The sequence below is a fragment of the Acomys minous genome, assembly GCF_964271855.1.
Source record: "Acomys minous genome assembly, chromosome: 15".
Lineage (NCBI taxonomy): Eukaryota > Metazoa > Chordata > Mammalia > Rodentia > Muridae > Acomys > Acomys minous.
Genome location: NC_140497.1, coordinates 92,367,165 through 92,392,588, shown reverse-complemented (window position 1 = coordinate 92,392,588; position 25,424 = coordinate 92,367,165). Strand labels below are relative to the sequence as shown.

The following is a 25,424-nucleotide window of genomic DNA, read 5'->3' as shown; positions in this document are numbered from 1 at the left end:
GAAAGAATATGACCCCTAGACTTGTGGGCTGGGTGACAGGTTTAGGTAAGAGCCAGCTAGGTGTCATCTGTCCTCATGGGCGTCTAGGATGGATTACACAGGACTCAGCCACATAGGAAGTCACAAAATTCTTTCCTCGTCCCATCCCAGTGTCATAGCAGAGGTCACGGATGTCTCACCAGCCACTTCACTTGGTCTAATTCTCTTGGAGAACCCCAGGAAAGAAAGGCTCTGAGTACTAGGCCAGACACCAACAGCTTACCCTCCTCATTGGTTCCCTGCACGTCTGTCTAGGACAAACCATGCCCTTCCAGACCTGTCTTTCTTACTGGCAGCTGTGAAGTACCCATCAGCTTACAGGGAAATGTGGCATGTGGCTTTTAATTTGTAACAGTGCTATCCTGCAAGTTAATACCAACAATGAGGAGAATGTATCCGGGAGCCTTCCTGGTTTTAGTCCTGTGATTCCAGCTTGGCCATCTATCTCATCTGAGATCTCATCAGTGTGCAGGCGAAGAGCATGTCCATGCTCCAGGCCCCTTTGCCTCAGACCCCCACTATTCCTTCTCATTCCTGTGAGGGGCAGGGACAGCAGCTCAACACCTTTGTACCCACAGGATCTGAGAGCTGAGTAAAGGCAGTCCTCCAAAAACACTGATCAGCAAACGAAAGGAAGGTACCAGAGAAAAGAACTGTAGGTAGATGAACTCGGTGGGTAAATGGTTCTAAGACAGAGAGCTTGCCTGCAGTGGACAAAGGACCCTTGAGGAGACTGTGGGTGGTAACTTTGCTCTGCTGAGTGCATGCTGCCCTTAGCCTGTTGGGCCCAGACTACACAAGGTCACAGCAGTGCAGAAGGGCTGGAGAGAGGAGGGACAAAGGGACGTTTTCCTGTTGCTCAGAGCACTGTAGAGAGCTGTCAAGCAAGCGATATTTCCAGCCATAGTTAGGAAAATCGAAGCATGTTATGTTTTAATCACAGCACTGATCTGCACACGTGGAATGCCTGGCTGCACTGGATCAAAACCTCTGCGAATAAGTGTGTTAAAAATATGTCTCCCAGTGAGAAACGGGTAACTTCTCAAGGGACTATTCTTAGCATGTCTTCGAGTTATATTTGCTCACTGGACCAAGAAAGCCAACATTTCCCCTGCTCTTCTTGCTTCATAGTCAATATATAGTGCTGAGAACGGGGGACTGGCCTCCCTCGGGCACCACAAACACCAGTTGCCATCCAGGAATAGGAATTTGGCTACATTTGTGCTGCCGAAATAGAGCAAGGTAAATGACGTTGCTTCCGATCCCCCCAGATGATTTAATTCAATTTGAAGCTAAAACTCTTCTGATTTAGTCATTTTCCCACTGGGAATGGCTGTCTTCACTCCTGAGCATAAACTGACAGTTCCTCAACACAATGCTCCTGATCTCCCAGATCTGCTCTCCCTCCATCCCATGGCATCCCTTATCCCTCCAGACCCATAGCTGATGGAAACAAGCCCATCCCATCCTGTTGCCCATTGAGGAACGGCCATGCTGCCATTAAACTGTGATGTACGACCACGAGGAACTCACTCCCCAGCGCAGTCATCCCGTATCCATGTTTCAGAGCCCCGCCAAATGCACACAGCCACATCCCCACCAAGGCTGCTCCAAAGGAGCAACAGCACCGTTGGGCAACAGGCATTTTCAGGCAGGATCCACCTGAGAAAGTCTCTGCCCTGACTCCCCACATCAGGCAAAATCCACCTGAGAAAGTGTCTGCTCTGATTCCCACAGAATCTAGAAGATCTGACCAGGTTTGCAGAAGCCGGAGATGGCTGCAAGTCAGATTCACGCCTTCATCCCCCAGCCCTTTTCCTGGGCCCTTCTGGCTTTTCCACAGCCAGGAAATGTGAAATACAATACCCCAGGAAGCAAGTCTGTAGCAACTGCTTAAATAGGAAATGCAGCCTTTGGTAAGCTTTGCAACTGTGTCCTTCCTGAAATGTCTGTCCTTAAATACATATCACACTCCACCAAGTTCTAATTTTTAATAAAATTGCTAATCACCCCTTGTAAAGCTGCTTTTAAAAGGATTTCTTTCTTTCTTTCTTTCTTTCTTTCTTTCTTTCTTTCTTTCTGACAGGGTCTCTTACACCTCACACTGCCCTAGGACTCCTATATAGCTGCGGCTGACCTTGAACTTCTGATCTTCTCACCACTATATTCCAAGTACTAGGAATGTAGACCTTCCACACCACCACACCACAGTCTATGTGATGCTTTGTATATTGCAAGCAAGCATGTTACCAATTCAACTACATCCCTGGCCCCAAGATAATTGCTTTAATGGAATTAACTACATATAATCAATACATCTATTCATTATATCCATTATTTTTATTGAGAGGAAAAGTTCTATTTATATAAATTTATATAATTTCTATATTATCAAAATACTTTCTTAATTATCAGAATCTGAACCATATTACAAGGATTTCCAATGCCCCTATCTACATGAACTTTTCAAAATCAATATCCCTGGCTGGAGAGATGGCTCAGTGGGTAAACTGCTCGCTGTGCAAGCGTGAGAACCTAAGTTTGAATATCTGGCATTTATGTAATAGCCAGGTGTGTGTGTGTGTGTGTGTGTGTGAGAGAGAGAGAGAGAGAGAGAGAGAGAGAGAGAGAGAGAGAGAGAGAGAGAGAGACCTCAAAGCTGCCTGGAGCAGTGAGCCCCTGGGGTTTGCTGGCCAGCTAGTTTCTTTGACTTGGCCAACTCAAGGTTCAAGGAGAAACCTTGTCTCCCAAAAATGTAAATGTGACAGACTCAGTGTCGAACTCAAGTGATGAGGGTATGTGTGAGCTGCCACCACAAAGGGTTCTTTTTTAAAAAGATTTTAATATATATATATATATATATATATATATATATATATATATATATATATATATATATATTGCTCTGCCTGAATGCACACCTGCAGGCCAGAAGAGGGCATCAGATGGTTGTGAGCCACCATGTGGTTGCTAGGACTTGAACTCAGAACCTCTGGAAGAGCAGACGGGGCTCTTAACCCCTGAGCCATCTCTCCAGCCCCACAAAGGGTTCTTTTAAACACATTTTTTTCAGTATTACCAAAACCCTAAGTGCATTTTTTTCATTTCTATATGACATCAAAAGTACATGCCACTGAAATAAAATTTGCTAGATATATTTTACTTTTTAAAACACATAATGAATCCTGACCTTTTATATTCAGTTCTATTCTGTCTCATTCTATTACTTAATAATAAAGAAGAAATCTTGGTCAAAAATCACTAGTTGGGGGGAGTGGAGAGATAGCTTAGCAGTTAAGAGCGCCTGCTGATGTAGCTCAGGATCCAGTTTCATTCCCTAGCACTCACACAGCAGTTCACAATAGTTTTTAACTCCAGGACCAGGGGCCCTGATGCCCTCTCTTGTACTCTGCAGCCCTAGTGCACAGGTGGCACACATACATACATTTGAAATAAACTCCTTCTTGAAAATGTAATTGTGTGTCACTGACACACCAAATCTTACAATTTGAAAGATATTGATTAGGAATCTCTGTTCATTATTTAATGATATTAGATATTGATTTCTATTGATGTTTACCAGGTAAGGATATCCTTCCATTTTCCGCGCATGGCTCATTTCATTAAAAAAAAAAAAATCTAAATATGAAAAACAACACTGTGATGTCGGCATCAATAAGTACCTGCATTTACAAAAGCAAAAACCACAAAAATAAAACAACAACAAACCTAGGAGTTCTAACTGCTGAGTGCAGGCTGCCCATGGCCATGGCCTTATCTGGTCTGGGATGCAGTTTAATCCTCAAGCACAAGAGAAAGGCTTGCTTCTTAAGGGTGAGATAGTTTTCTTTGAGTCCCCAAACTGCAGCCTAGTGACTATGATTTATAACAAGCTACTAAGCGTCTCTAAACTTTAGTTTCCTCAGCTATAAAAGGGATATGATAGGGTCAATCTGGTGCCGTGGTAATCTATGGGAAATGCTGGCTGTAATCTCGGGCTTCCATGATAATTATTGTGTTATAACATTGGTAGGCGGTGACTGAGTCCTTAACTCCCACACCATATTTTACATCTTTTCTATTTTTCTTTTATTTTCACCCTTCACCACACCTTAGTGTGAAGTTTCTCACATTGTGTCTCCCAGAGCTGGAACCCACTTGCCTCCCTGTGTAGCACTTTCCCCTCTGCTCCCTGTCCCCAGGGTCATCGGTCCTCGGGTCTGGGTGTAGACAAGAGATGATCGGATCTCTGTGAAACAGATATTCCAAGTGATCTTTCACCACCAACAACTCTATGGTCAGGACAGATTCACTCAGTTGCTGATCGGATGAGTGTAGTCATACTTTTTTTTTTTTAATCTTGAAGTATGACTTTATTTTATAAAAATTCCATATAAATCATAATATCAATCAAATCAACTTGAGGGGGTAGATTCCTTGTCTTGTAATTAATGGCTTTTTAAAAACCATCATGGTATTCTTTTTTTTTTTTCTTTAAGTAGTTTATTCAGATTACATCTCAATTGTTATCCCTCACTTGTATGAGGCCTGATAGGCTGTGATGATATGGTGGGAGAGGACGTCCCCTTCTGTCACAGACCTAGGGGAGGGGAAGAGAGGAACCGTGGAGCCACACTTCTTAAATGAGAATTTTGACAGTGGCATGCCAGCCCAGGGGGCCCCTCTCACCAGCACAAGAACTCCATCACCTAAGGGACCCACAAGAGGACTTCAAATCCTCCACGCCAGTCAGCTGGAGACTGGAGCCACCGAGCTAAAGAAAGCCCATGAAGCACAGAAGCTCACGGTTCTAACGGTCACTGGAGAAAATTCCCCGGGAGGAAATGGACGTGTTTGGTATTCATACAGACACGGTCTCATGCTTCTCTGCATAGGACACAAATGATCTTTGAACTAGGTGCAGTATTAATCACTGCTGGAACTGATAATTGTAGTTACTTTTATGAACACAACATCTGTAAAACATATGGAGTGTTTGACACTCAGCAAGTCCCTAATGCATTAGAACAAGGGCCATGAGAAGACTTAACGGAAAGAAGAGGAAGCTGCGCTAATGCAAGAGCAAACTTCATCACTGTGAACCGGAACACCTGGTTTAACTGACGTTTCAGCCTGTTGCTCGGGAAGCAGCTATAAACACAGCTCCATACACCTGAACTCATCAATAAACTTTGCTTTGCAGACAAAGGATTTTTCTCCCCAACTTCTCAGAGACACCCCAAGGGAATTCTTCTATACATTCACGACACACACGTTGTTAAGGACGCTCATGTTTGGCCATAAAAAAAAATCTACTTTCAAAATTCCCAAGTCTCAGTTCTCTCTCCAAGATCTTTAGGAAATATAACATTTAATGACAAGAACATCCCCTCTGAGGAAGTAAAGAAACAGACCTGAAATATTTCAGGGAACTATATTTAGTGACCTGGAAAAAAAATATTGGCTCTAAAATACTTAAAAGTTACACAATAGAATTTTATAAATATTTGACTGAAAATGTCAAAAGAGTTAGACAGTACAAAATAAATTCAACCAGTTTTCACAGTGGAAAGTCAAGTTGTTAAAGGCGTCTTAGTTACAGGTGCATTAAATGGATGCTAAAATCATGCAGACCAAGTCTTCCAAAAAGCCTACGCGCTTTCAGTGCTAGTCAGCTCTCATCCTCCGAGTCAGAAGCTAAAAGGAAAGGTATTGTGATTCTTTGTCACTCTTCTATTAACTAAAGCAAGACAAGCTACCCAAGAGAAGCCCCTTTAAATTCCTGGGAATAAATACAGTGGTGACTTCAATATGAAAATTCTTGCACAAAAATGTACTAAACCGTGCAATGTGAAGCATAAACTGTTACCCAGGCATCCCATGTCTTTCTCCTGACTCTCAGTTTAGAAAGAGATGATAGCATGTTACAGAACTGTTTAGGAAAGGCATGGTATCGGAGGAGTGTGAATACAACACATACATTTCTAGTTAACTTTGATACAGGTGGTGACCTTGAGGACTTTAAACAAATAAACAATTGGACTGTGAACAGTTGCACGTTAGCGCATGCTCTCCCGAGATTACCAGGGATGCTGACGAAGGTGTGAGTCTGAGGTCCCTGGTTAGCATTTTGCACAACTGATTGAGATCTGGTCTACATCCTAACTGGCAGGGAAGCAAGAGGCAAAGGCAACGTTGCTTTGGAAATAATATAAGCCCACTTGTGTCATAGACCAAATGGAGTGCAATCTCCTCTCCGTGTTTCAGACAGCAGAACTAGCCATACACGACAGAAGCGGAGGTTCTTCAGAAAGAAACTTTGGACTTGCTTTAGTGCTCAAAGAAGATGAAAAGAAAATCAATATAATGAGGAGTCAGCGCATGAGGGAAGGGCCTGTGTATGCGCTCCCGCCTGCACCCACTTCTGCGCTCCCCCTCTAATTAGGCCTGGCTTCCCTCTAGCATTAGCACTCAAGATAATTATTAAATAGCCAAAATTGGTATTTTAATTTTGTTTGATTAATTAAGACTACTGCCCATCCCGCAGGTAGCATATCCGAGTTTAACTTCATCATTAGTCTTCACAGCTAAATCCAGACCTCCCACCGGGATTTGATAGAACCCAGATTTTACAGTATGGCACAAAAATTTTACACACACACACACACACACACACACACACACACACACGCATGTGCGCGTACGTATATATTCATTGAAATGGTTTATATTATCTCTAAATGCAGGAGTGTGTGTGTGTGTGTGTGTGTGTGTGTGTGTGTGTGTGTGTGTGTGTGTGATTTCTTTAAACATACCATAGCTTTTGGCTTGCTTTTGCTTTAGAATGGCAACAGCACAGTGTTTCACACAGTGCGGGGATTAATCGGCGTGTGTGCGCTGGGTCTAGAGAGTGAACTGTGTTGTGTGGTATTGTTGCATAAGGAAAACAAATGCTGAGTCCAAATGTGTGTTCTTCAACAGACTGCTGGTATACAGCTATTTGCACGAAAGGGCGGGAGCCCATCAATATACCATTCGCCGACAGCTACGCTTGTCAATTCATTATGGAAGTATTATATGCTACATTTGGGACACTGCATTAGCCACTTCCATGCATGTGGCTTCCTTCTCCTACCACCTCCCTGCTGAGGAACTCACAATAGCTAAGAATAGGGAAGAGACTGAATAAAATACATCTATACAATATGCAGTATGCCACGCTACGATGAATAATAAATGCAAAACTGGCTTCACTATAGTAAGATACTAAAGGCTCGGCTGTAGCCTCCAGGTATGTTAAGTACACTGTGACAGTCCAATGATGATGAAATCACATAATGAAGTACATCTCAGAAGAGTCCCCGCCATTAGCTGACACATGCCTGTAATTATTTAAAGTATGATCAAATTATATGGAGGTAGACAAGATGGTATTGTTTGTTCTTCCTGCATGGAATTGTTTTTTTTTTCACCCCCAAAGGAAATTTCCTTTGAAATGGGCAGTCAAAGATCTAAGGAAATTTCCAGGCAACAGGACCATTTCAGAAGAACACACCCATGGAGGAGACATCAGAAATGTGAAGAGGGAGGGTCCACTACAGTGGGAAAGGCAGCTGCAAGGGAAGAGCTTGTAGACAAGATGCTAAAAAGTTGGCCAGCCTGAAATCACAGGCCTGTAAATCCAGCTACATCAGAGGCAGAGGCGGGAAGATCACAAGTTCAAGACCAGCTTGGGCGAGTTAGCAACATCTTGTCAAAACAAAACAAAAGGAAGAAAGAAAATAAACACCATGCTTAAAAAAAAAAAAATTTAAGGCTGGGACCTCCAGGAACTTGATGGTGAGACTCCACACAATTTGGCCAAAGGACACCAGGAAATCAAAATGGTATTAGCCAACAATTTTACCCCCTTGCTGGTTCGCTCTCACAGCACCAGAAAGTGCTATACGGGGCAAAAAAGTAACCAAGAGTCTTAGTCATTGTACCTTGTGATCTAGAATACTGACCAACACAACATGGCGGTGGTGCAGTAATAACTCACTGTTGTGGAGGGAACCAGTTGTTCCCTAGATGTGGCTAAGGACTCAGGGTTCAGGAGCTCATGTTTCCTGTCTTCATTCAGAAGATGAAGGCGGCTAGTCCCGCCTATTAGAGACATTTCTCTGTGTAGTGGACGGTGGCTAAAAGCGGAAACTGACTCACTGGTCAAAGTTCAGAGGACATATGTCAGTGGGGAACTCAGTCACAGACCTCCCCTCACCAAAAGGCTTAGGGACCCACAGTGACAGAAAGATTGTACTAACCAGAGGTCAGAGGTCAAGACCAAAAGTGTCTTCTGGAAATGACACAGGGCTGGCGCCCTTATGAGCTCACCACAGATGTGATTTTCTACACACGACCACCACCAGTCAGTGTTATAGCATGAAGGTGGAAGGGTCTCACAAGGCCCAGCCCCTACCTGAGGAGCTGCTGTGGACAGTCTGTGGGTTCTAGGGTGGGGAAAGCAGCTTTTGTTAAGCCCGTGGGCCCTAGTGAGGTCACCACCCATGGCCCAGTGGTACGGCACTTGCTTACTTCTGTTGAAAAGGCTTAGGCTCAATCCCAGAACCTCACACAAAGAGACAAGAGTTCACAGCTCATACTGTCTCTCACCGGGCCCAGTCATGGCAGGGGATTTGCACATCAGTTTTGTGTTTTAGAAAGATTCGTTTTGGGTGGTTCAAGCCTTTAATCCCAGCACTTAGGAGGTAGATAGAGGCAGGTGAGTCTGGGCATTCTGAGGCCAGCCTGGTCTACAGAGTGAGTTCCATGATAGCCAGGGCTACACAGAGAAACCCTGACTTGAGCTCCCCCACCCCAAAAGAGTCATTGTAATATTACTTTAGTAGACATAGATGCCACATGTAAGGACAGGTGAGCACAAAGTCTCTGAAAAGTGAATAGTCTTCATTACCATGTCCTTCTCTTTCCCGATGCGCTTTTGATTCGCCAGTTAACATGTTAGAGCCTTGCAAGGCTTTAGTCACGGAGCATAGAGGAGCTGCCCTCATCCATGCTTCCCTCAGTCGGAGTCAGCGCGAGGCTCAGCACTGACTTCATGCCTACGCTGTCCATTTACGATGCTGTTCTAAAATGTCTTCCTCCATCTGGGAGAAATCTGAGTCCTTTTGGCATGGCTTTAAGAGCAAACGTGAAACATTTTATTTAAATGACAAAATCTCCTCCCCCCCTCCCTTTTTTTCTTCTTCTCAGTGTCATGTGGTTATGGCGGAATAGAGGCTTAAGTGTCTGCTTATCTTCACTGTCCTCTGCATCCATACGGGACAAGCCACATAGCAAAGTCTTCCTCCTACGGTCAGGCTGAGACTACCCTCACCTGCCCAATTTAAAATGAAATAAAATAACCAGAATGGGCCAGAAAGAAGCAGTCAGCCAAACACATGTTGAATTTGAGGGAAATTCATTTTTCACCTTTGACTAGAAAATACCAGAGGAAACTGATTCCAGGTAACAGAGAGTGCCACAGCCTGCTCATACTGAGAACAGGAAACAAATGTGCACTGCCAAGAATTCATAGCAGTACTGCCTGCTTGGAGCCAGAGAAGCCAACCAGGATGCTAGAAGCCAAAAAGAAAACACTCCTCAGTGGGCCAGTAGGTCACAGTGCGGCTCTTACGGGCACTGTTGGTAAACACCACTTAGACTCTGGCTGGAAGAGCAAAGTGACTGGACTCACAGTCCACAGCTGCTCAGCCCCACCCACTGCACATTTCTCACCCTGCTCGCCCCTCCCCCACCCTTCAACCAGGAAAGTCCAAGATCACATGAGAAATAAATCCACCATCTAGGACAGCGATTACCGAAGCAAAAGCTGAGAAAACTTCACCAGAGATCCTAGCCAAAACCATTTTATGGTATATTCTTGTCTGGAAAGAGTCATCACTATTTGTTCCAGCAGCAGGTTTGGGATTTATTCTGAAGAATTTATTTAATCCCACTTACTGCTAGGTTAGTGTTTTTTAAAGATGCTTCATGCTTGCCTTATGCAAAGCCCAAAAAAGAAAAACTATTATAACTAGAAACCACTCATGTGTTAAAGCCAAAGACCTCAGAGGCTGACATAAAAGCAGTGACAGCAATGTGGTTGAAAGTCAAGGAGTTTGAGTTTCTAACGCAGAGAGAATTGCAACCCCACACCCCACACCCACACCCCACACCCACACCCCACACCCACACCCACCCTCCACACCCCACCCCCACCCCCACACCCCCACAGTGTGTCCCACGCGTTCTCCTCTGTGTAACAAGAAGATGCTGCTTGTCTCGGAGCTGTGTTTCAGTGGCTCTGCCTTCCACCATGTCTAAGGCAGGACTGCCGACAAGTCCGTAACCAGCTCCAGAGAGAACGGAACTCTCGGGAGAGGTGAAAAGGCAGTTTTATTATTACAACCGACTGACCGTTCTCTTGGAAGTGGAAGTATCCCGAGAGAAGATGAAGTAAGTATCGGGGAATTTAAAAGGGGATCTCGAGAACCCTGCAAGCCTCGGGTAGCTCTGTACTTGCTTCCTAGCTTTTTCTAATATGGTAATTCTGTATGTGTTACGATGCCCCCGTTCAATACAACATCACTTCCTTCCCTTGAGGACTAGTTTGGAGCACTAGTTAGAATGGGGGGGGGGGCGTAGGATTGCATTGAACCATCTTCTCAGCAATAGATTACAGCTTTAAACTGTCACTGCAAATATCCCCAGATTTCAAGTAAGTTGTCTTAGTTGGCAGACCCAACAACACAAAACATTTTACTTACAGAGAAGCAAATCACTTGCACCTTTTATATTCCAAGCCAAATTTACTCATTTCCTTTTTTTTTTTTTTTTTTAAGAATGGGATGAAATAAGGATGTCTTGGAAAGCTAAAACAGGAATAGTATAAAATATGACGAGTAACGAGTAATCCGGTGCAAACAAGCAAGTTAGAGAGAGCTTTGTTCAAATGAATTGGAATAGATTACAGAGGGCTAGGGTCTGTATTACTAGCTGACAGTAGAAAACCTAGTATCTTCATGGAATCTGGAGTAACAATCTCTACTTGAGGATGTACACAAGAGACACTACTACAGTCATTTTTAACGAGAATGTGCTGCATGCTTCCCCTTAAAAGCACATGGATACCCGCTCAAAACATTACTTCTTCAAAAAGTCTTAACCCCCTCTGCGTGTCTTAAAATTCACCAGAGACTCTCTGTAGCTTTGTGGTACAACGGTAGCACAGGATACACTGAAATCTACTACCACATGCCCGTTGTCCAGGCAACTCTTGAGACTGGCTAAAACACTACCATAGGAAAGAGCAAAGTAGAATGCAAGAGAAGCGACTGTACTAATTGCTTTGCAAGTCAGAAACACAGGATGCCTGCTTTTTGAGAGAGGGGGGAGGGAGGGAGGGAGGGAGGGAGGGAGGGAGGAGAGCGCTCTTGTTGGTCCAGGCTCTGCAGCAGCCCCTTCCCTTTCCCTGTAGCTCCCACCCCCCAGGTGATTCTTTCAGCCAGCCCCGCAGCAGTCAAGTCACCTACCCTGCCAGGGACTTGGAACCTACACAAGGGATGAGAGAGGGGGGGGGAGGGAGGGAGGGAGAGGGGAGGGAGAGGGAGAGACAGAGACAGAGAGAGAGAGAGAGAGAGAGAGAGAGAGAGAGAGAGAGAGAGAGAGAGAGAGAGAGAGAGAGAGAGAGAGACAGAGACAGAGAGAGAGGGAGGGAGGGAGGGAGGGAGGGAGGGAGGGAGGGAGAGAGGTCCCTTAGGTACAGGCTCACAGTAGCCCCTTCCCTTTCCCTGTAGCCTGAAGCTATAACCTTCCCTCCTGGCGGTTCCTTCAACCACCCCCGAAGCAGTCAAGTCACCTACCCTGCCAGGGACGCGGGACCTGTGGGGACTGATCCGATGTCCCAGGCTCCTAGGACTGGCCAAAAGATGAGTTCAGGCCAGCGAGGTGTCCTTTACTTCCCAGGGCCGGGGCACACGCAGAGCCCCATTTGTCCGTGTTGCGGCTCACTGCTCTCTTTTCTCTCTCTCTCTCTCTGTCAGAGGAAGCTCTGGCCGCAGAGCTGCAGCTGCGTGAAAGTTGGGGGGGGAAGGAAACCCCCAGCCGCCGCTTTCTTGCTTTCCTCCCTCTAGTCCTGTCCCCTCCGCAGCAGCGTTGAAGGCCAGGAGAGCCTGAGATCCCCTCCTGAGTCCCACTGGCTTTCTCTCACCCCGGCTGAGTTGCCACATGCACTTGAGAAATCCTAGCAGTTGCGCAAAGAGGTCCACAAGTTAGAAAGAGTGATTGTCTGTGAATGTGTAAATATACAGTACAAGAGGCTGGAACAACTGAGTGGGCCAGCCTGAAGACGCAGCCGGGTTTCGGGTTTCAGTTGGCAGCTGGCGGCTCCAGAGGACCCAGGCTGCACTGGTGGGGTGAGCCCCGCCCAGCAAGCCAGCCTCACCTCCAGAGCCACGCTGGGCTCCCTGACCAGACGCAACCCGCCTGCCTGCCTGGGCCCTCTGCTGTTGGCTGAGTTCATTTCAGCCCAAAGCACAGCCATGAACACATGCGGGTCACAGACCTGTGGCGGCGGGTGAGACAAATCCGAGGAATGGCGCTGTCCCCACTCGTGCGCATCTTCACACAGGTTATGCACGCTGCCATTTCTAAGCTTTATTCCTAGATATGCATAAACACCTCAGAGTTTGAGGAGTGCCCTCTAGTACGGCATTGAGAGAGATGTTAAGGGTAATGAAAGGCCTTAACACACTTTCAGAGTTCTCAGAACCATATCCCAAGAGGGAGAGCACAGTGGCAAATGTATCCCTGATATAGACTCCCCTACTCCCCAAACTCTCTTCGCCCCACCCCCACCCCCACCCCATCTCACACAGGCACACACCGATTTCAAATCGAGAGCTTGCATTTCTGGGCATGTAGCACTATCAGCCTTATTAAAGTCTTGTGTTTTAGATGGCTTAGGAACTGTCACCAGATTTTTGTTATCTGGGATGTCCAGGCAGATTCTCAGATTGACAAATACACAAGTCTGGAGGGGGGGCGGGTATTTTTTCTCTCTTGCCTTCAGATCTCCACGGGGCGGGGCGGGGGGGGGGGGTGCGGGTGTAAAAATGAGTCTGCTCCACCCCAGGCTGAGGTCCTGCTGGGAAATTAATTTTTTCTGTCAGGAGACACCTCAGCCCTTTAATGAATCAAATTATGTTCTGGAGGCGAGGGTGTGTGTGTGTGGGGGGGGGGGCGAATAACCTCTTTTGCCATTTCCTTTAAAATGTATGTGGAACCCCTAGCCGGAAGGGTCTTCTAATTGGTGGGAATAGCTGACCTTCATCAACTCACAAGGCCTTGCATGTCGTAATGGCACCGCCACACTGGCGAGCGATAGCCAACGGGCAGCTTTAGATGAGAGCTGTAAGACAATGAAATTAACCCAAATGAAATCTACACACATTTCATGGCCTAAAAGGCCCTGGAAGACAAGTGTCGGGAGGTATGATTCAAGACTGCGACATTTCAAAAAGGCAAGAAAGCTATTATGTTGGAAGCCTACATCAAGTTATAACAAATGTTACCACAGCAATTTGGAGCCAAGGTGATACAGAATTGAACTCAGAGTGGCTGTTGGGCAGTCCCCAGCCTGAAAAATTGACACACCCTGTCCTTGTGTCAAGGCTTTTGGCATTCACACCTCTGTCCCCCGCCCTTTCCACTTGACACCCCCTCATCAGCAAGTATGAGCTATGGGATTGTTAGGCTAGAGAAAACACAGAAGGAGAGGTCGGTTGTCATAGAGATCGCAGATAAGGTGAAGGAAGTGTTGCATTCTCAAATACAGACCACTGTCCTTCTTATAAAAAAGAGAAGGGCTGTGTGTCAGCGGCTGGGATTTAGGTAATCTGTGACAAGGGAATATGAGCTGAACTAGGAAACACCTCACTGCTCACAAGATTCTGACTGTGCCATTCTCCCCTCGGGGTTAGAAGGCTTGGGACACAACTTTCCTATACCCAGGAACGATTTTGAAGAAGAGATAAATTCTGGAACCGGGGCTTACCTTTTATCCTCATCAGAGGAGGAGGCTCAGGAGGTTCCTACAGGCTTCTGGGAAGTGACGCCTGTCCTTCAGCTCCAGAGAGTGTGTAGGGGGTGTGACCAATGGATCATTTGAAGCAAATGTGTCAATTCTGGGTGTGATGCACAGTTTCAACAAACTGTACAAAACCCAGAACTAATTCAGAGAGACAAACTGACTTTATAAGAGTCCAGGGTCCTAGACATTGTCTGAAGAAGGGCTAGGGAAGAAAAACACAAGCTATGAAAGGCGGGTAGGACTTGAGAGGTGTGTTATACGCATGGAGGATATAGAATGTCCTCAGGACCAGAGGCTCTCCAGAGAGTATCAAACGGAAAGAGGACAAGAGATAGAAGAGGGTGGCCTCACATTTGAAGAGCTTGTGTGCATGGCAGTCAAGGACAGAAACTCCACCCAAGCACAAGGCCCCCTGGACACCTCTCCTAGCAGGACATTCTTTATTAAGAATTTCTTTCATAGAAACAGAATAAGCATTTGTTAAAACTGCTTCGTCCAGTGTTTCAACATATGAGTCAAACGTTACTATTAAACAAGTATGGAATAAAAATGTCTTTTAATGGGTTTTGCTCATTAAAAAAAAAACCCAAATAAATACTCCTCTTCATTAGATTCTTGACCAGATTCCTTGAAACCCTTCACATACTTAGTTATTGTCCTGGCACCCAACTGTTCATTACTATCAGAGACTAGGCTCTTTAATTATATTTTCCTTTGGGAAAACACACATTCCTAGGAGGGCAAAACACACAGTAACAAGACAGAGCAGTCAAGAGATGCCAAACTCCTTTCGTTTCCTACAGGCTCTCACCAGCAGTGCAGAATCTGTGTGGGTGCTGCCTGCATCAAGATCAGATTTTGCAATGAAGATCGGAGGCTGTCCCTGAAAGCGTGCCTGGCTCTGAACGCCTGCTTCTGTTTTTTTTATTTCCCATTGGAAGTTCCTTCCCAACAAAGTCCAGCTTTGTCCTAGCCAAACAAAGTGGTGTGCAGACTGATGACGTGATGACGTGACTGCTCCATCGTATGTCTGAGGGGAAGGTTGGGTTTTTTGTTTTTGTTTTTTGTTTTTGTTTTGTTTTATTGTAGATGTGAGAAAGAAAGAGACATCTGGAAGAGTCCAGAGCAGAGAGAGAACAAAGTTGACTGAACATGGCGGCGGACTGGACCTAGCCAGTGAGAGAAAACAGCAGGGAATAGAAAATGGGGGAAAAATGTAGTGAGAGGATCAGGAACAGAGCAGGGGAGAGGAGAGTGAGAGCAAGCAAGGCGGGCGTGGGGTGGGGTGGGGGATAGCAGGGTTATATGGAGAATGACCAGCAGGAGGAAGGAAGCCTTCCAGCTGCAGGGAGCTTAGGGTGGGGAGCAGGTGAAAAGAGTTAGGATGCTGGCAAGGATTTTGAAGTCTATAATAGGCACTTGGGATACCGAGGGAGCCTGGAGGCCAGCCTGGGCTTTGATATGCTAATAGTCACTGCAGGTAGCCATATGTTCCTTCTGAGGGGAAATGACTTCTTCTGGTAGACAGACGGAAACAGGCTCCAGAAGTTCCCGAGGAATGCTGGCTTTTATCCAAGGGCCTGAAATCTACCTGTATTCCAGGTTGTGCTCAGTTATGGATAGATACACAAACTGACTCTTGGAATCTGGAAATTTGGAGTTGCCTTTGTATGCCACAGTGGGAAGACACCGAGGGAGGCTGTGTCCACAGTGCCTGCCAGAAGACATTGGTACACATGAGTGAAGGGCGGTACCATTGCCTCGATGGGCAGAACCAACCTAGCTATATCTCTGGTAGAAATATACTAAAGAAGAAAAAAGGCCAAAAAAAAAAAAAAAAAGCATAGGAGGAGATTCTTCTGCAGATATGCCATCTCAGATCAGCTATCAATCGGACTGACTGTTAATAAGAGTGTATATCAATCTGATTAGCTATAGTCAATGACTTAAAAGAAAACGCTCAGCGTCATTTAGAGACTGAATGTGGCACAGGGTCAGCCTTTGGCACACACGTGTGAGCTGACGTAACTCTGGTGGAAGAACATGCGATATTCCACTCTCCCGGACCACCGGAACAAAACAGTACAAGAAATCCGCATTTTGTCTAATTAAAAGTTAATTCAATCCTTGTGATTTAGAAGCTGTGGAGCTTATTAGAAAAGGATAAAAAGCGCCCACGAGTTCCACATTTATACCATGTTGAGTGTATCTAATTATTAAAAACTCTTGAGTATGTGCCTAGTTATACAGTGATCTGGATGATGGTAAAAACCAAGAAGACGCCTCTGTGGCCTCCAGGGCCACTTCAGTTCCAGTTAAAACTGTTTTCTTTCAAGCTCCTTAATCCTAGATTCAGGCCTGGAGAGGTGGCCGGACAGTTGGTAGCACTTGCTGCTCTTCCAGAAAACCGGAGTCCCCCTCCCAGCGCCGTGGCCAGCAGCTCACCACCACCTGCCTGGAACTCCAGCCCCCCCCCCCAGCACATGCTCACATGTCATACGCTCACACAAACACACAGAACAAAACAACAAGTAAAGAAACCTAGAACCATAAACTCGCCAGGGTCTATTAAAGAAATGATCTTGCCCTTTCAGGATGAGTGTTTCTCTGGGTTGGTCTCCCCTATATTTCTGCTCTATGCTTGTGCGTTGAGCCCAAGTATCTCATTAGTCTAGGGTTGCTTTGTATTTAGTCAGCCACAGAGTTTCTACGACAGACTTGATTCACGTCTTAGCTTTACATAGTCGCTATTCTGCATGTATCCCTGAGCAAAGGCATATGTGAACAGACATGCATGCATACAGGCACATACACATATACATACATGCACACCCCATGTACATTCAAACCACGCATACATAAGGCCAAGCAGTTTCCCAGACATGTGTCTTTTCCCTTATGGACTCAGTTGTGAATACGAAACCACGAACAGTTTCATGTGAGCGTATTCTAATCCTATTAACCTGCCCCGGCAATCTTCAGCCATTTCCAGATGCTGCCCGTAATGGACCAAACGCTTGGCCCGATGTTGTTTCCCGTATTTCAGCTATGAGTGAGGCTTGGGGCTAAGATCATTGCTTTAAGTCATACAAATCTAACCAGACTATCAAGGGGACAACTTGCTTGATTGTTAGAGACTACCAACATAAATAAATGTCAATGAAGCAAAGCACTTTCTAGGGGGAGATAAATTTTTAAAAGTAAGTGGATCAGCATAACTCCTCTAAATACATAACTAAATGAAATGATAAGATGATAGGAACATTCCCTGTAGTTGTAAAAGTGCTTTCCCATAATGAATGAAGAATTTTCTTGTAGAAATCCTGTGGAAAAGCCTATTATTGTTGACATTTTGCAAAAGAAAGAGCAGTGTGTTTTACTGTCCCTTCTTACATAAGCTGATACAAGTAGAGCTAGCTAAGGCTATCCAAGTGCTGGTTCTAGATTCTTTTCATGAATGTGACAGTAGCAATATCTTCTTTTTTTTTTTAAAGGTTTATTTATTTATTATTATGTATACAGTGCTCTGCTTGCATGTACTCCTGCAAGCCAGAAGAGGGCGCCATATCACATTACAGATGGTTATGAGCCACCATATGGTTGCTGGGAATTGAACTCAGGATCTTTGGAAGAGCAGGCAGCGCTCTTAACCACTGAGCAGTCTCTCCAGCCCTGGCAATATCTTCTTATGCAAAGGACAGCACAATGTCCTTTCGTATATCATTTGAGTTGCCCAAGTAATTTACAACAATTGTTACTCTCTTATGAAGAGGAATATACTCTGTTATGAAGAGGTCTTCATACAGACCAATTTTAAATCTTATTAAAAAGATATTATTGTGAATGTCCTATCCAATCTCTTATTCGAGTTTTGCACAAAAAGCAAAATTGACTGCCTTCCATTTCTTCTGTTAGCGGGGCTAAGGAACAATGGATTGGTCAAAGAGCAGGCAGAAATATCAGTAAGTGGAGCAGTAGTGGTTTAGATAATTCAGGAACTTGAAAAATTAACCCCTAAAAATGAGTGTTATATTTCAGATCTTAAAAATAACATCTTGAAATAGGACAAAAAAAAAAAAAAAGATAATCCAAGGATGGCTGTTTAAAGACCAGAACAAAGGGGCATTAGTTCCTCAATATTTAAAAATCACTGTAACAAGTATTTAGGAAAGTCACTGAAAAATAATGTAAATTTTGATACTTTTAAAAATTGTCTCCTAGATTTCCCAGGAGTATTTTGAGAAAATAATTATCAAAGGAGGCAGCTAAAGATGTGGGCTACTGAGCCAGGAACAAAGATAGAACCACAAAGTTATTGCTTTTTTCTGGAGCTCATGGTTGAAAAATGCTTATTTTGTGGAGTGGAAAAGCTAAGCTGAGGAGGGCATTGATAAACTGGGACTCACATTGGGGATGACAGGTGGAGGGGTTTCTAAACGCCGAGAAATTTGTCCTGCATGTCCTCAAAGGTAGACTTCTGCCTTTACACATTTACTTCAAGGAGATACTGGAAAAGAGGCTCATAAGTGACCATGATGGAGACTAATCCCAAGAAAAGGAAACCGGGCTACCAGGACTTCAGCCAGAGACACTGATGAATGCTCAAGAAGTGGGCTTTGGGTGCAACCTGGGCTACTTCACTCCAGTGTTGTCTGGCAACAACTGCGTGGAAACCTTTCCCAAGTTTACAAAAAAGCAATATCTAAACCAAACAGAGAGCCCAGAAAAATAATTTAAGGTAGGTCTAGAGCAAACCTCTCCTACCTGGGGTGGGAAAGGGGCAGCGTTCAGCACTGCATCAGCATCAGTAGAAAACAGCAAGGTGGGGTCCAATGGTGTCTTTCTTCCAGGGTCCTCTCTGGAGTGAAATAAAGCCACCAGGGTGGAAACAAAGCCTTGGTAAGGATGGGTGAGTGACCATGATTTCCACTGATCCTATATGTTACCTAGAGCCAAAAGTCTGTAATTCAAGCCTTCAAACATCTGGCTACTGTAAATTTCCTCAAACTGTTGTAAATACTGAAGTATCAAGTGTCCCATGGAAACTGAGCATTCAGGGGGACACAGTTAAGGCCAGTGCTGTGGGTTTCAGAAAGAAAAGAATACGGTAACAAGCAGGGACTTGTTCCAGGCATGGATGGTTTCCTTTACACAGTCGGAAATCGCAAGACTGAGCTGCAAGACTGTCTGCAGTGTAAAGTCAATCCTCATGTCATCTGTCCCTGTAAGAAGTTTACATTCAGCCACTAAAATGGATGAGTTTAAAGGTTAAGAGTAAACCTTTCCATGCTCCTCGAAGTAATGCGCTTTTGACATGTAAAGGAAATACTTGTTCTCGGCTACCCTCTGGTCGCAGGAGTCACAAGTGTCATCATCATGGTCTACCAGAAGCCTTACATTGTGAGGGATACAGTTGGGGTTCTCTTTTAATCAATATGTAAAGATATTTTGTCATGTCTTATGTGTGTCTCATTTGTTCTGTCTTTAAATTTCAAGACACTGCTGCATAGGCACAATGACAATAATTAATTTAAAATTATCTTATTCAGGTTTTTCCAAGTACACATTACAAATAATTCATATTTCTGAACTTCAGAGCACCAGAAAACCAGTAATAATTTATGAATAATGATAGAAATTTAATGTCTATTGTAGTGATATTTTGAGAACTCTGGAATTTTGATGTCTTTTAAAAACAGAAATATTCAATCAAAAAATGGATAAAGAAACTGTGGTACATTTACATTGTGGAATACTACTCAGCTATTAAAAACAAGGAAATCTTGACATTTGCAGGCAAATCGATAGAACTAGAAATAATCATCCTGAGTGAAATAACCCAGAGTCAGAAAGAAACCCATGGTACATCCTTACTTATAATTGGATATTAGCCCAACATGGATGTCCTCTGAGAGTCTTCACTCAGCAGGGGATTGGGACTCCAAGTAAGAGTGGTATGGGAGAATGGGGAGATAGAAAGACCTGGAGGGTCCAGGAGCCCCACAAAAAGACCATCAAGGCCAGAGGATCTAGACTTGGAGGGGGCGTGGCCGCACAAACTATTGCACCAACCAAGGACAATGCATGCAGAAAATTTGTCCAATGGACAGCTCATTCTGCATGGTTGTGGGGAGATCGGGGAGTGCCTCTGACATAAACTCTGGTGCCCCCAGTTTGACCACTTCCCCTTGGTGGGGAAGCCTGGTGGTACTCAGAGGACGGGGAAGCAGGCTACTAGGATGAGACCCGATAGGCTGTGATCATATGGTAGGGGAGGAGGTCCCCTTCTGTCAGAGGTTTAGGGGAGGGGAATAGGGCGAAAGAGGGAGGTGGGGAAGGGGAAGATACAAGTGAGGGGATAACAATTGGGATGTAGCCTAAATAAATTATTAAAAAAAATAAATAAAAACAGAAATATTGTAAGAATGTGTTTTTGTTTTAATCCCGGGTATAGGGATGTGGGGCTGCTTCGGAGTGTCCACAGCAGCTGCCTATGATTTGCCTCGTGCTCTACCAGAAGCATGATTTTTCCGGCTTCAGATAATTTCTGCAATTGTGTGACATTTGCAATTCTGGGAACTTTTCAGAGGGTACATAAATATGAGGGCTCTGAGAGGCAGGGGTCAGTGGGTGTTGGTCATTTAAGGAGGTTGGGCATGGTTTGTTAATAGCTGTGATCAAACAAGAAACAAAAGGAAAACAATTAGATTCAGGGATTTTCCTGATTTTCTCTCTCCCTTCTGTCCTTGTTTCTCTCTTATCTAGGGTTAGGGGGTGAAACCAAAGGGATAAAGGGTGGGGGAAAAAGAACCCACAAAGTAGCAAAGACCAGCTGCAAACTATACTAAAACTCTCACAATTAGTTTATAAGCATTAAAATATTACAGCAGGAAACCCAATACAACAACAAAATATTACCTAATCTCTAGCTATGTAATTAATTTTGAAAATCTAAAAACCATATACATTTAGGTTTAATATTTCCATATTTAACACAAAATAAAATGATAAAGTTTAAAGAAACATGAGTAAGCTTAAAAATTAGTCCAAAGATTCATATGGGGATGGAAAGTGACTTAATGGTTAAGAGCACCAGCCACTCTTATAGAGAAGCTGGGTTTGGTTCTCAGGACCTTTTGGGAAACAGTTCCAGGGGATCTGTCACCCTCTTCTGGCCTTTACTAGCATCAGGCACACAAGTGATACACACACATGCACACACACAAAGCATTCATAAACACAAAATAAAAACAAATCGATATTAGAGACTGCAGGATTTCCTACTTCCTTTTTGCCTAGGAGAGAAACTACAAAAATGTCAATTATATTGGGTTTTATAATTAATATAAAACAAAAATTTAAGATTGAGCTCCTTACCACACGTAAAATAACTTATTACTCCTTAATATAAATTTGTAAAAACAAACAAACAAAGCAACAAATGCTACTTAAATAACAAAATTTGCATGCATGGATTATATGGATTTGGAAATTTTGTGACTACAGATTCATTTAAATGTAAGGAAAAGAAGATTATAGTAAATTTCATAACTAATTCTGTAAACAAATAGTTGACTTTAAAATTAACATGTTGTCTGTGTCCAATGTCTTTCCTGCACCCCAAGGTCCTGCAAATAAACCCTGGAGCCTTGGCTATCTTAGACAGCTGCTCATTTTAGCCTCCCAAGTCCTTCTATACATTACCAAACTTAGATTGTTTTCCTTGCTTAATAAACTCAATAAGCCAAAAATCCAATGCTTGTTAGAGATGTGTAATTGATTGAACTATATTGTGCCCATGTTGATTGTATAATTACTGATTACACTTCTAAAATACACAGTTGTAAATAACATATGCAGATAAGCTCATCGCCAGTAAAACAAAATAAAACAAAGAGCGCTTTTTGCCTGTATATTTTTCTGAGGTGATGCTAGTGCCTTTTGATCAATCATTTTCATTTGCTATCCCATGGATCCTCCTCTGACAACTCTCTAGGGTGAAGTGCCCTGCACTTAAATGTAACCTAGCAGACTGTGGACACACAGCTTAGTGATGAGCAATGACATCACAATAAAATAAAATAATAGTCAGGTAGCTTTAAAAATGACATAGAACTACTTTTTAAAATACTGCAATATTTTTTTAAATTTTATTTATTTATTGTATATGAGTACTTTATCCACAAAAGAAGGCATCAGATCACGTTACAGATGGTTGCGAGCCACCATGTGTTTGCTGGGAATTGAACTCAGGACCTCTGGAAGAGCAGGCAGCGCTCTTAACCACTGAGCCGTCTCTCCAGCCCCCTAAATACTACAATGAATACTACAATAAAAAGATTGATATGAGATCTATATTTTGTGGTGTTTGCCAATACCTGAGCTTATGAAGTAAAAAAAAAAAAAAAAAAATGCCGTACGAGAGCTTTTAGATTATTCATCACCCAGCCTGTCAGCGTTCAGAACTTGGAGGAGCACCGTAAGCCCAGACGCTCTCTTCCTTTACTTTTACTGTGGTCCAATTGCAGATGCAGAGCAGATGAAGCAGCTCGTGTGCTGTGTTCCTCATGGAGGAAGAACAATGGTGGCAGACATGTCGACACCATCAGAGGACCCCGCTCTGTCATCCCCCAGACAGACACCCAAAGAGGGAGACACACATAAGTGCCTATGGTTTTCCATTCTCGTTTCCAGTGCCAGTGGTCCTGACTTGAAGAGGTGGGAAATGGAAAGGACCACCAGGCAAGAACTGAAATACCGGGCTCTCCTCTGACTCAGGCGGCCCTTTTGTGTGTGGAATGGCAGAGGCATGGTTACTATTGCGTTCACAGAGCTGTTGAGTTCTTACACAATACTAAAGTACAACAACTCATTATCCAAAGGTACTTTTTAAAAATATTTTTTGACATTAAAATGGTTCTGTTTTTAGCATTTCAGAGGCTGTGACAAGGAGTGTGTGAGTTTGGGGGTCAATCTAGGCTACACAGCAATATTCTGTTTCCAATTTTTGAGAAGGACTTTGGCATTTGTCTTATAACCCACCTTTTCTTTGAGCTGGCATGGTGTTTTGAAGGTAGAAAAATGCTGGGGGGCAGGAGAAGTAGCGGTTGATTTTTAACTGCTTTCCTCCAACAAGCAGGATCAGCATTAACTCATTTCAGAGTTCACTGTGGGGCTGTCAGGGTCACAGCAATTTCTACCATTAAAATATCATGAATTTGCCAACAGGGACGCGAGAGAAATGTGCATAAGAGATTTCTTATAAAGAAGAAAGCTACTGAGCTTGTTTCAAAATAGCTTAATCATTATTGCAACCATTAATGGAACTCATTAAAATGGCTGCCATTAGTCTGTCTAGATGGTCCCACCATAATTCAATTTTAATTAACTAGATCATTATTTTTAACAATGCTAATAAACAAGCTATGCTACACCCTTATTCTAACCTTGACTCTTTCAGCAAAGAATTCAGAGGTTTAGAGCTTTTTGTGCCTCTGTTTTTAAAATTGCTATAGCGATACTAAACAAATTATGTTATTAAAGTCCAGTAATTACTGTTTTTTTTACCAACTAGTCTTTCTCGTTAGCAACCTTTAATATTTTCATGTTCCAAGCGGGTTGTAACCACCATACTGCTGCCACCAATTTCTTGTCGCAGCAGCCAAGAGCTATGCTATGAATAATACATACACTGTTTACATATCACAAATAGATGGGGGTCAAGAATTTTGTAATATATTCATGGATGGCAAGTATTTGCAGTCCTTTGGAACAAGGAGGTCATTTAAAACCGAACCCCTCAAGTCTCATCTCAGTGTACAAAAGACTCTGGATGTGACTATGAATGTTATAAAAACTTTGAAACTGTAAATACCAAAGTCCTCCTAAGTGTTCCACGGTGGAGTAAAGGATGATACCAAGAAGGAGAAGACACAAGCGCTGCAAAACGCCATCAGTGTAGAGTTACACCCGAGAAACCCAGCAAGCAAAGCCGCTTCCCTCTGAACGTACCGCGGATCAACTCTGCGAATGTTCTTGGTTTTATTAATTGGTATTCTCCCTACTGGGGTTTTCCCCTCCAAGTGTCCAAGTCGGTGTTTCACTAACTGCATAGGTATCGCTTCAGCTTCTGGGAATTACTGGATAATAATGTTGCCATGTAAGATCTCTTTGAATTTGAAACTCACAAATGCACATGGACTGAGATGCAGAGGGTCTAACATAGGAGATATTTTAGTAGAGATTCATATTAATCTTACCATTAACCCATAGGCTATTTTCCGTAGTTCCTACAATCTTGACGCACAGAAAGTGTCCAGTTTGTTCATTTTCAAGAAGTCTACAAGGTTTGAAGGCTTGAGCTCTTATGTATAACGTTACAAAAGCAAAATTCCATTGATCATACAAAGACCACTGTGATCAACATAGTCACTATAAACATTTGTGGTAAGTGGTTTTAAAAAAAAAAGATTTCAGTCAGGCATGGTGGCGCACGCCTTTAATCCTAGCACTAGGGAGGCAGAGGCAGGTGGATCACTGTGACTTTGAGGCCAGCCTGGTCTACAAAGTGAGGCCAGGAGAGCCAAGGATACACAGAGAAACCTTGTCTTGGAAAACCTAAATAAATAAGTAATTAAAAAAAAATTTTTAAAAGATTTCAAACATCAACATTGAAGTCTAAAAGCTGTTGCGTAGGAAGCTTATAAATTTAGTCAGAGGTCAGTTTTATCCAACTGAAAAAATCACATCACCCCTGTCTTAGTTTTGTTGTCTACTGCTATGACAACACACCCGCATAAAATCTTCTTAGGGGAGGAAAGGATTTAGCTCACAGTTTCCAGTCAATCAAAGCTGGAAAGTCACAGGCAGGAGCTGGAGGGAACTCGTCACCCATATTCAGAAGCCGAGAGCAGTCAACACATGCCTGTTTGTGTTTACTTTATGGTGTCCACTCTTCCACACTTCAGGACCCCCTGCGTAGAGATGGTGCTGCCCATAGTCGGCAATTCTTCCCACCCCAACTACCAATTAGGACAATCCCCACAGACACGCCCACAGAACAATCTGACCCATGCAATCCCCTCATTAAGACCTTCTTTACAGGTGGTTCTAGATTATCAAGTTGACAATTAAAACCAGCCGTAGTAGTTCCTAGTTTTCTAGGTAGTTCCTAACATACACAAACTAGTCACTTAGGTGCAACATTTTGTTTAAATGGCAGCCTAAAAAAATCACTAGCTGAATTTCCTATCTT

General features: G+C 43.6%; 1 protein-coding gene across 2 annotated transcripts in view; it reads right to left on the bottom strand.

Annotated features, from left to right (window-relative positions):
* Positions 1-18,949, bottom strand: part of ARHGAP24 (Rho GTPase activating protein 24) — a 386,957-nt gene extending 368,008 nt beyond the window's left edge. Inside the window, exon 1 of one of the 2 annotated variants that reach the window (XM_084760079.1) lies at positions 18,935-18,949. The gene's annotated coding sequence lies outside the window, so the exon portion shown is untranslated. Of the gene's footprint in view, positions 1-11,942; positions 12,360-18,934 lie in introns of those variants that run through there. The other variant, XM_084760078.1, reaches the window with a different exon arrangement.
* Between the last annotated feature and the right edge of the window lie 6,475 nt (positions 18,950-25,424).